At 45.7% G+C, this 11,199-nt stretch overlaps 1 protein-coding gene and 1 long non-coding RNA gene across 2 annotated transcripts in view; one reads left to right on the top strand and one right to left on the bottom strand.

Annotated features, from left to right (window-relative positions):
- The window catches only part of Stk33 (serine/threonine kinase 33), a 186,022-nt gene extending 185,567 nt beyond the window's left edge, over positions 1-455 (bottom strand). The window contains exon 1 of the mRNA XM_050163319.1: positions 370-455. The gene's annotated coding sequence lies outside the window, so the exon portion shown is untranslated. The remainder of the gene's footprint in view (positions 1-369) is intronic.
- Positions 456-4,237: 3,782 nt separating this feature from the next.
- The window catches only part of LOC126514479 (uncharacterized), an 11,332-nt gene continuing 4,370 nt past the window's right edge, over positions 4,238-11,199 (top strand). The window contains exons 1-2 of the long non-coding RNA XR_007595580.1: positions 4,238-4,531; positions 6,876-6,945. This is a non-coding gene — a long non-coding RNA (uncharacterized lncRNA). The remainder of the gene's footprint in view (positions 4,532-6,875; positions 6,946-11,199) is intronic.

Genomic DNA, 11,199 nt, shown 5'->3' with positions numbered 1-11,199 from the left:
TATTGTGGCTAGTTCCCGGAGCTGAGATCCTTGTTTCTCAGGGAGGTGAAACACTGCAACACCATGACCATTAACACAACAAACTCCATGTATACATAATAAATAAATATTAAAAAAAAAAAGCTCTCCCATCTTAAGGGGCTGGAGAGATGGCTCAGCGGTTAAGAGCATTGCCTGCTCTTCCAAAGGTACTGAGTTCAATTCCCAGCAACCACATGGTGGCTCACAACCATCTGTAATGAGGTCTGGTGCCCTCTTCTAGCCTGCAGGCATACACAGAACATTGTATACATAATAAATAAATATTAAAAAAAAAAACACAACAAACTCCAGACCCTGCCAAGGACCTCACTCTATTCCAGGACTCACCTCAATACCACAGTGTGCTCTCCTCCTGTTGCCGTTGTTATTAACGTCACCACTGGCAGCAAATGCTACTTGCTGTTTACTTAAACACTCCTGGGTAATGTCAGGTACCATGGAGTATCAAATTGCTGCCATTTAGGGGAGAGAAGTGAGAATTGAAGCGTGTCGACATAAAAAAGCATAGAAGCAACTGGCACAGCTTGTTCCAAGCCTTTGTTGACCCTGTTGATAAAAGTACCAGCGTCTGGGTGGTGTCTTAGTTAGGATTTCCATTGCTACAGTGAAACACCGTGACTAAAAAGCAAGTTGGGAGCAAAGGGTTCACTCAGTTTACACTTCCACATTGCTGTTCATATTAACGGGAGTCAGCACAGAAACTCAAACAGGGCAGGATCCCAGGGGCAGGAACTAATGCAGAGGCCATGGAGGGTACTGTTATTGGCTTGCTTCCCACTGCCTTGCTCAGCCTGCTTTATATATATAATAATAATATATATATTATTGATATTTATTGAGCTCTACATTTTTCTCTGCTCCCCTCCCTGCCTCTTACCTCCCCCCTTCAACCCTCCCCCAAGGTCCCCATGCTTCCTATTTTCTCATGAGATCTTGTCTTTTTCCACTTTCTACTTCCCATGTAGATTAGATCTATGTAAGTCTCTCTTAGTGTCTGCATTGTTGTCTAAGTTCTCTGGGATTGTGGTTTGTAGGCTGGCTTTCTTTGCTTTATGTTTAAAAACATCCTATGAGTGAGTACATGTGATAATTGTCTTTCTGGGTCTGGGTTACCTCACTCAAAATACTGTTTTTCAGCTCCATCCATTTTCCTGCAAAATTCAATATGTCGTTATTTTTTTCTGCTGTGTAGTACTCCATTGTGTAAATGTACCACATTTTCCTCCTCCATTCTTCAATAGAGGGGCAGGTTCTGGCTATGACAAACAAATCAGCCTGCTTTCTTACAGGATCAGAACCACCAGACCAGGGATGGCCCCACCCACAATGAACTAACCCCTCCCACACTGATCACTAACTGTGAAAACTGCTTGCAGCTGCCAGGCAGTGGTGGTGCACTGTTTTAATCCCAGCACTCGGGAGCAGAGGCAGGCAGATCTCTGTGAGTTCGAGGCCAGCCTGGTCTACAAGAGCTAGTTCCAGGACAGGCTCCAAAGCAACACAGCGAAACCCTGTCTGGGGCTGTGGGGAATGCCTTACAGCTGGATCTCATGGAGGCATTTCCTCAACTGAGGGTCCTTCCTTTCCAATGACTCCAGCTTGTGTCAAGTTGACACAAATCCAGGTAGTATAGAGAGAGATTTCTGTTTTCTTAAGTCAAGAATCAGTTGGTTTGTGTTATTGTTTTAAAAGTGTGTATGAGTGTAGGAGCTTTTAAACACTGCCTGGCCCATTAGTTTCTAGCCTCTTATTGGCTAACTCTCACATCTTGATTAACCCATTTCTAATCATCTGTGTGGCACCACGAGGTGGTGGCTTACCGGGAAAGATTCAGCATGTCTGGCCTGGTGGCTGGCTCCATGGCATCTGCATCACTGCCTTCTTCCTCCCACCATTCTGTTCTGTCTTCCCCGCCTACCTATGTTCTGACCTATCAGGCCAAGCAGTTTTCTTTATTAATTAACCAATGAAAGCAACAGATAGATATAAGATCCACCTACATCATATGAGAGCGTAAGTGTGTGTGTGTCTGTGTGTGTGTGTTAGTTTTTACTCTTGTTTTATTTATTTGGGATGGGATCTCCTATAGTCCAGACGGACCTCACACTATAAGGCTGTCCTTGAACTCCTGGCCCTCCAGGTGTCCTTGAGATTGTAAACCAAACCCAGCTGATTTATGCATTAATTAATTTTTATTATTATTTATTAATTTATTTACTAATAAAATTTATCTTTTCTTTAAATATTTTAGCACACCATTAAGTACTTTTCTACCTCCAGCACTGCACAAAAACAAAAAAACAATATATACTTGAGCCTTTATATCACGAATCACTCAATTTTTCTCTTGTAACAAATTCAGAGGTGTTTAGGTTATTGTTTGTTTTATTAAGATTTTTAAATAGGACTTGTGTTTGGAAAAATGTGTAATTTAAAATGTAATGTTTTTCCTAATGGAATATTTTTTATTCTTAGTAGGCTTTAGCAGTCTCTGTTAGTCTTTCCACGTATAGTATACAAACAGAATGGTACCTTTCCCTCAAAGCTCAAAGTGAAATAAATATTTGTTCATAAACTCTGTCTCTCTGACCAGCTTTGAATGTCTGGCCCAGTCTTCTTTATTGTATTAAAGCGATGAGATTCAGGCTGGTGCTCACTGAGTCCTGGCATGGGGCAGTATGCAGGTCAGATGGTGATGCTCCCTGAGGAGGGCCACAAAGACAACGTGCTGCTATCTAAATCTTTAGTCTCTTTCTGCTGAAATTGGTGTCTGATCCTAAAGTCCATATGAAAATGAAATGAGACCAGAGCAGGCACAGAAAAGGAGGAGGAGAAAGAAGAGGAGGAAGAAGAGGCAGCAAACTGGAGGAGTCACCCTTCTCAAATCCACAGCTAGCTATAGAACTATAGTGGTCAGGGCTGGGTCGTGTTGGCACAAGCCAGACACACAGATCAGTCAGAGGGAACCTGGAGGTGAATCCATGCATTTGTTGCAGTTGGTCATGGTGCAAAGACAATGAAGGAAAGAATCATTTTTCCATCAGTTGACCCAATAACATCCTTTAGGGGCATTTTCCTCCTCCATCACAGGGCCAGTCTGGAATCAGATATTGCATTTAGTTGATATATGTATTTGCTTTCAATTGCTGTGATAAACACTAACCAAAACCAGTTTGAGAAGGAAAGGTTTATTTGGCTCATGTTAGCCTGTCACGGTCCTATCCCTGAGGGGAGTCAGGGCAGGTGCCAAACAGAGGCTACAGAGGAATGCTGGCTACCATCTCGCTCTCCACTGCTTGACTTCTTATACAACCCAGGACTACGTGCCCAGGGGTGGTACCACACCCTCCATAAGCTAGACCCCTCCCACATCAATCATTGATCAAGAAAGTACTCCCACACTCAGGCCAATCTGATAGAGGCAGTTCCTCAACTCAGGGTCCGTTTTCTCTGGGTGACTAGTTTGTGTCAAGTTGACAAAACTCTATCCTCCGCTGGCTGAAACGATTTTCCAACAGGGATAATTTGAATAAAAGAAAGAACTCTGTAGCTAAGAGTATGTTCTGCTCTTCCAGAGAACCAGAGTTCAATCCCCAGCCGGTTACTGCAGAGAGATCCAAGGCCTCCAGCCCCCTCCAGCATGTGTAAACACACACACACACACACACACACACACACACACACATACACCCTTGGACGTGCACACACACACCACACACACATGCACACAACTAAAAATAATAAAAATAAAACATTTTTTAAAAAGAATCCAAGCCCTGTCTCCTGCCCCCGTTTAATACAGTCTTGTTTCTCTGTTGGTGTTCTGTGGTCAGATTCAGAGCCGCAAGACTGTATAGGGAACACCACATCTTCCTCAGGGTACCACATCTGGATGCTGTGTGTCCACCTGGTCCTCATCAGTAAAGATCACACAGTCAAGGTGGTACCTGATTCATCCACGCTGTAATTTTGCGTCCCTCGAAACCAATAAACAGTTGTAAAGAGCCAATTTAAGACTATGCAGATGCCCTGCTTCTCGTTAGTTTCTCCCTAGAAATACCCTATCGAGCATTGCTTGCCTTTCCAAGGAGCGAAGAAAGCGCCGTGGGCGCCACCTACGGGGCTGCCATCACACTGCAACAGGGCTATGAACTTTGTCGCACTTCCCTGTTGTCCAAGCGCAGGAACAATTTCAGTCTCAGACATTTTGGAAGGAGAGACGACAAGACTCCTGTGTCACGAGGCTGAGTTCTAGCCCAGCACTATCATTAACTCATGATGGCGACTTGAGCAGGTTTTTCTCAAGACCTTCGAGAGACCAGTGCAACCAGAAGTTGGATGACAGGAATTAAGCGTTTACACATTAATTTATTCAAATATTTGCTGAGCAACTGTAGACACTCTTCTAGAATGGAGGCAAGGTTTCTGCTCTCAAGGGATCCTACACCCATGAAGGGTGACCCAAGAAGAGAATGGCTAAAGGAAACGTGTGAGTATGGACTGTACTGAGTGTAACGGCAACCGGAAACGCGGATGGTGGAAGGCTTGGGTCTCCCTGAGAGTGTGGGAAAGCTCCCTGAGGAGGCTGGAGCTGAGGCAGGAGGATGGTGTGGGAAGCCGTGGGGGAGGGCTCTGGGCATCGGAAAAGAAGTCGGCTGTCAGTGATAGTGAGGCATTTGGCACCTTTCCTGTCTACGTCTATCATTCTCGTGTAGGGTAGGAATGGGGGCTTATCTCCATGTTATCCACGAGGTAGGGAAGGAGGGAGGAACAGACAGACGGACAGAATGAGGGAGGGAGGGAGGGAGGGAGGGAGGGAGGGAGGGAGGGAGGGAGGGAGGGAGGGAAGAGAGACTGATAGATTGAGATTTTCTCTGATATAACAAGGAGAGATTCCAGGGGGGTAACAAAGGAGCTGGTTTTTAAAAGATGAGTTAAGATTTTTTAACACAACTTTTTATTGATTCTTGGGAATTTCACGTTATGCACCCCAATCCCACTCAGTTCCCAGTCTTTCCATATCCTCCCCCCACCTTGCAACCTCTCTCCCAAAAGAAAATTAAAAATTTAAATTGAAAAAAAAAAAAAAATCTTGATGACCACTCTGGGCAACCAGTTAAGATTTTGTAAGGCTGGGACTGGATAATGGCTCAGCACATTGAAGCACCTGTTGCCAAGTCTGGGCCCTGAGCTCAACTCCTGGGACCCACATAGGAGAGAACCAATTCCTATAAGCTGCCCTCCAACTTTCACACACATAACATTTGTTTGAGTGTGCATGTGCACACACACACAATAAAAGTGTAATAAATGCCTTGTTTGGAAAGGTAGAATATAGAGCAAAGAAAAACGCCTGTGATAGTTTGAATGAACAGGGTCCCCCATTGCACATGTATTTGAACACTTGGTCCCCAGTTGGTGGTGGTGTTTGGGGAGGTTATGGACTTTTCAGGAGGTGCAACCTTGCTGGAGGAAGTATGTCACTGGGGACAGGCCTTTGGAGTTCATAACTTTCCAGTTCCACTTGCTTGCTCTGTCTTCTCTGTGTGGTTGAACATGGAATTTCTCAGCTCTCTGCTCCCACTGCCTGCTGCCTGCCTCCCCCTCCATGATGGGCTCTTAATTCCCTGGAGTTATAAGACAAATCAATTCTCCCTTAACTTGCTATTGGTCATAGCATTTATCACAACAAAAAGAAACCAATATTGAGACCGAGGAGATGGCTTAGTGGTTAAGAGCAGTTGTTGGTCTTGCAGAGGACTAGAGTTTAGTTCCCACATCCCATGACCTTCCAGATTCCAGTTCCAAGGGATCTGATGCCCTGTTCTGACCTCTGAGAATCCCAGGCATGCACATAGTGCACACACATACATGCAGGAAAAACACATATACACATAAAATAAAAAATAAAATGTAATAACTGTTTTTAAGAAACTAATGTAAAGCTGGGGACACCTTTAATCCCAGCACTCGGGAAGCAGAGACAGGCGGATCTCTGTGAGTTCGAGACCAGCCTGGACTACAAGAACTAGTTCTAGGACAGGCTCCAAAGCTACAAAGAAACCCTGTCTCAAAAAATAAAAAAGAAAGGAAGAAGGAAAGGAAGGAAGGAAGGAAGGAAGGAAGGAAGGAAGGAAGGAAGGAAGGAAGGAAGGAAGAAAGAAAAGAAAAGAAAAGAAAAGAAAAGAAAAGAAAAGAAAAGAAAAGAAAAGAAAAGAAAAGCTAATATAACGTTCCACGCACTACAGAGAAGGGAGGAGGAATGGAGGAGTATACTGAGAAGGCACTGGCCAGAACACTTCAGAAGCCCAGCAAGATCCATTTTGAAAGCTCCTAGTGTGTGGCCAGACTTCCTCACTATTGGGAGACCCTGGCCCTGAGCGTATCTCCTCTGTTTCCTGGCTGCTTGACCCTTGGTTCTGTCTTCTAAGAGGCTCTCCCATTTTCTCAGTCCTTTCTTGTCATCGAGAGCTATTTAAAGTCCTGAACAGTTACTGCTCTGTTAGTCGCAGGTCAACTCTCTCTGGAAGGAAACCGCTCGCTCTTCAAACAAAAACCTTGTCCATCTTCTACCGCCTGCCTTCTACCCAGGCAGCAACCATGCCAAAAGTTATGCCACACCTCTTTCCCTCTCCTCTTCCCAGTCCACAGGCTTTGGTGGGAAAGTTATTTCCATCTAAAAGATTCAGAGGGCTCTATGCTCTGATTTTACATGTTCCCTGAAGTGCTTTAAGGCATTCAATGCTTCAGCAAAGGGTAGTATGTCCACACTCATCTTAAGGCTGAATTTTAACACACCTTCATATTCAGACTTCCTCGATTTTATCTTTCAGGATTCGGGGCGAAAGGAAATTCCACTGTCAAACCCTACTCTGTTTTCTCTCAATCCTGCTTGAAGGCAAGGTAATCCTTTTCTGAACTCATGCCTTGATACGCAGAATATTGAGTAACATAGTAATATTGAGTAATATAAGTAAAATTTAATTTCCCCTCTTCTCTCCAAGTGTTCAAATTCAAAATATACGGCCTGCCTTTCAGGTTAGCACAGACCATAGTTTTACCAGATGTTTCTCCACTGCATAGCTTCAGCCACCATCTTCCCAGGCACCAGTACTAACTTGCTACACACCAAAGCCAATACCTTGGATCTTAGGGTTTTGTTATTGGTTTTCCCCCACTCCCAAAGAAAGTCAAATTGCCTTGTGTTGTAGGTTAGTTTATGCTATACTAATGGATGCCCCTCAATTCTCACAGACTTAACAGAAGTCCTCACTATGCAAAATATGCCAGTGATATAGGCAATATTCCAAAGCAGATGGTCTCCATATACCAGCACAGCATAGCAGACTACTCAAACATCAGGCAGTGTTATAGCAATATGCACTTTCTCATACCTCCGCTGGGAAAGAGAAAACAAACAGTAACTCAGAAATCAAGTATTTTCATCCCACAGATGATCTACCTGGCTTCCACGTGTGCTTCCTGGGCCAGATCAAGTCTCATAAGCACATCTAAACCAAAGGTCGTGAAGCAGTGCAAACCCAGGCTCTTGGAAGGGGGAAAACGCTAGAATCTTGAAAAGTTCATGTCTCCCTCTGGTGTATGTCGGAGCTGTTCCTTTTGCCTTCTGTGCGCTATGATTTTGATGCCCTGTCTGCTTCTTATGCTTCTTAGTCAATGTGCTGTATTCTACATCTCAGCTCTTGCACTCCTAGAAAGTTCTCAGGCACGCTCTTCAGGGTTCCTCTCCTCACTTCAACAGCAATGCATATCCTAAAAGATGGCTGTTCAGCCTTCTGTACCACTTCACGCCTCATCCTGCCCCAGCCCTCATTGGAGCGCCACTCTGAGTTCTGCTGTTGCTTATGATTATCGCTCAGAGGAGACTCTCCATGTTAGCTTGTTGTCAATTCATTTTTTTGTTGAGATTAAAATATGGGAAATCATGCTGGGCCATGGTGGCCCACACCCCTAATCCCAGGGTTTGGGAGACAGAAACAGGGGGGGTCTCTGAGTTTGAGACCAGCGTGGTCTACAGAGTGATGGTCTAGGACAGCTAGGGTTACACAGAGAAACCCTGTCCTTCAAAAGCAAATAAATATGTATGAAATCTGTTGTCTTACACACGCACACAGGGAGGGGTGACATTCGTTTCTGCCAAGACTTTGTGTGTCATGGTGCTAAAGTAACTGAATGCCTTTGGGGTCCAGACCTAGTGTAGAAGTCTCAGGGTGAGCATGAGTGAGGCTATGTGGCCAGTAGACTAACAGTGTTCTTAGGATAGGTGAGGAGGACCTGAAGGACAGGCAAGTCCACATAAACACATCCTGGAGAGGACCCCTCATGGCTGTTCATAACTAACTGGCTAAAACTTACTCAAAATATACTATCCAGTCATAGGGGTGGAGAATCTGAGGGGAAGGCTATGACTGAAATTAAGAAGACATAGCCAGGAATGGTGGTGCATGCCTTTCATACCAGTACTTAGGAGGCAGAGGCAGACAGATCTCTATGAATTCCAGGAATAGTGAGTCCCGTGCCAGCCAAGGTTACATAGTGAGATCCTCCATAAAAAAATGTTTAAGATGATGATGGTGGTGGTGATAGGAATGGTGATGATGGCAGTGGTGGTGGTTATGGTTGGTGTGGTGGTGATGGTGTTGGTAATGGTGGTGGAGGTGGTGGTGGTGGTGGTGGTGGTGGTGGTGGTGGTAGTAGTGGTGGTAATGATGATGATGATGATGATGATGATGATGGATAGTAGCATTAATTAGCAAGGAGTCTCTGCTACAATTGAAGGTGGCCACTAGAGTCCAGTTACAATCTGCCCGTTCTTATTCCCAGAGTCTCTATAACATAAAAAAATTAAAATGTACTTATAGCCAGTAATAATTAGTTTTTATTTCAAAACTTTAAGTTTTTTTTAATTTTGTTTCAATTGGTCAGAAGTAATTCCATTTACACTAGGGTTGGGTTTCTTAATAATTAATTTTGTTAAAAAATAATTAATTTTGTTTGTTCTTGGTTTGGTTTTGGTTTTGTATTTTTGATACAGAATCTTTCTACCTAGCCCTGGCTGTCCTGACACTCATTGTGTAGACCAGGCTGACCTTGAACTCAAGAGATATACCTGTCTTTGCATCCCTGGTGTTAGGATTAAGGGCATTTTCTACCACCCCAACCTTAACAATCAATGTGTTTAATGTAATTGTGTGGCTTATAGACATTTAATTAGACCTTTTAAAAAAATTTTGAGAGAGACAGGATCTTACCATGTAGCTTTAAATAATCTTGTAATTCACTTGAAACTGAGACTGGCCTTAGACTTACAGCAATCCCCTCCTGCCTCTGCTTCCTGGATGCTGGGAATATGGGCGTGTGCCACCACCCTGGGAATACAGGCGTGTGCCACTGCCCTGGGAATACAGGCTTGCACCACCGCCCTGGGAATGCGGGCATGCACCACCGCCCTGGGAATACAGGCTTGCACCACCACCCTGGGAATACAGGCTTGCACCACCGCCCTGGGAATGCGGGCATGCGTCACCGCCCTGGGAATACAGGTGTGCACCACCACCCTGGGAATACAGGCTTGCACCACCGCCCTGGGAATGCGGGCATGCACCACCGCCCTGGGAATACAGGCTTGCACCACCACCCTGGGAATACAGGCTTGCACCACCGCCCTGGGAATGCGGGCATGCGCCACCGCTCTGGGATTACAGGCGTGCACCACCACCCTGGGAATACAGGCGTGCATCACCGCCCTGGGAATACGGGCGTGCACCACCACCCTGGGAATATGGGCATGTGCTCCCACTCTGGCTTATGTTTCCTATTCCTAACTACATTCATCCCTTGGAGGGGTCCATACTTGTCATAGCATGCTTGTGGATCAGAGGACAGCTTTTTGGAGCAGCTCTTTCTGCCACGAGTCCAGGACTGAACTCGGGACAAGCACCTCACTCACAGGTCATCTCTCTGGCCCTTGTCTATCTTTATTTATTGTTTCTCGGGACTTTTTATAGTCTCTGAAAAGTTCTCTCGTGCCTAAATACTATGCTCATTACATAAATCATCCCCAGGCCAGGCATGGAAGCAGAGGTCTGTGTACTGGGGCGGAAGAGAGATAGTTTGAAGCCATGGAACCAAGTATCACGGAGCAAAGGCTCAGTGTCCCGGGACCTAGAGAACACCAACCATGACATGAGGACAAAACACAGGCAACAGCACAGGAAAAGAAAGAGTGCCAGGCTCTTGCACAGCTGGGAGGGGAAGAGCTGAGATCTACAGGCCTCGCCTGGAGCATTAAAACCCATGAGCATGAGATTTTGGGGCTCACTTGATACCACACTCCTACCTTCCTCCCCCTTGCCTGGCTGCAATGACAACATCAGAGGAAAAGTATGTTAAAAGGGAGGGCTAGCGTGTCAGGTGACATCAGGTGACACTGGGACATCCAAGTGAGCGGCCAGCTGTCATGGCGTGGATAGGTCTGGGGCTCAGAGGAGGGGTTCATGACCAGCTGTCATGGCGTGGATAGGTCTGGGGCTCAGAGGAGGGGTTCATGACCAGCTGTCATGGCGTGGATAGGTCTGGGGCTCAGAGGAGGGTTCATGACTTAGCAGACTCTCAGGACTTCTGCACCAGGGTGATTAGTTACAAGACACAGAAGCCAATGGTTACTAATTAAACAGAAAGTGGATTTACTAAAAGACTTTTTAGGTGGCCCACCGATCAGGAGGGTCAGAGTTAATCTCGGTACTCCATCCAGGCCAGGAACAGTCCCTGAAGTCTGCTGACAGAACCATCACTGCCACCAGCACCCAGTGCTTCATCCTCTGCTGCTGCCATGTAAACCCCACCTCCCATAGCTATACCCCACCCTGGAGCTGGAGTTTCAGGAGGTTGCGAGCAGCAGTGTGGTGGGTGCTGGGAACTGGAACTCAGTCCCATGGAAGAGCAGTATGAACCGTGAACCACTGAGCCATGTTTCCAGATCCTCATTTCCTCCTTGAACCATGACCAGCAGACTGAAGAGATGTTTGGAAATCAAGATTGTGAGGTGTTTTGTGCTTGTTCTTTCCCTCTCTTCCCCACCCCTCTGAGTGTGCGTGCGTGCGTGCGTGCGTGTGTGTGTGTGTGTGTGTGTGTGTG

Source organism: Alexandromys fortis, unplaced genomic scaffold (genome assembly GCF_014885135.2).
Source record: "Alexandromys fortis isolate MF-2015 unplaced genomic scaffold, M_Fortis_MF-2015_v1.1 scaffold_129, whole genome shotgun sequence".
Lineage (NCBI taxonomy): Eukaryota > Metazoa > Chordata > Mammalia > Rodentia > Cricetidae > Alexandromys > Alexandromys fortis.
This window is presented reverse-complemented; position numbering and strand designations above follow the sequence as displayed.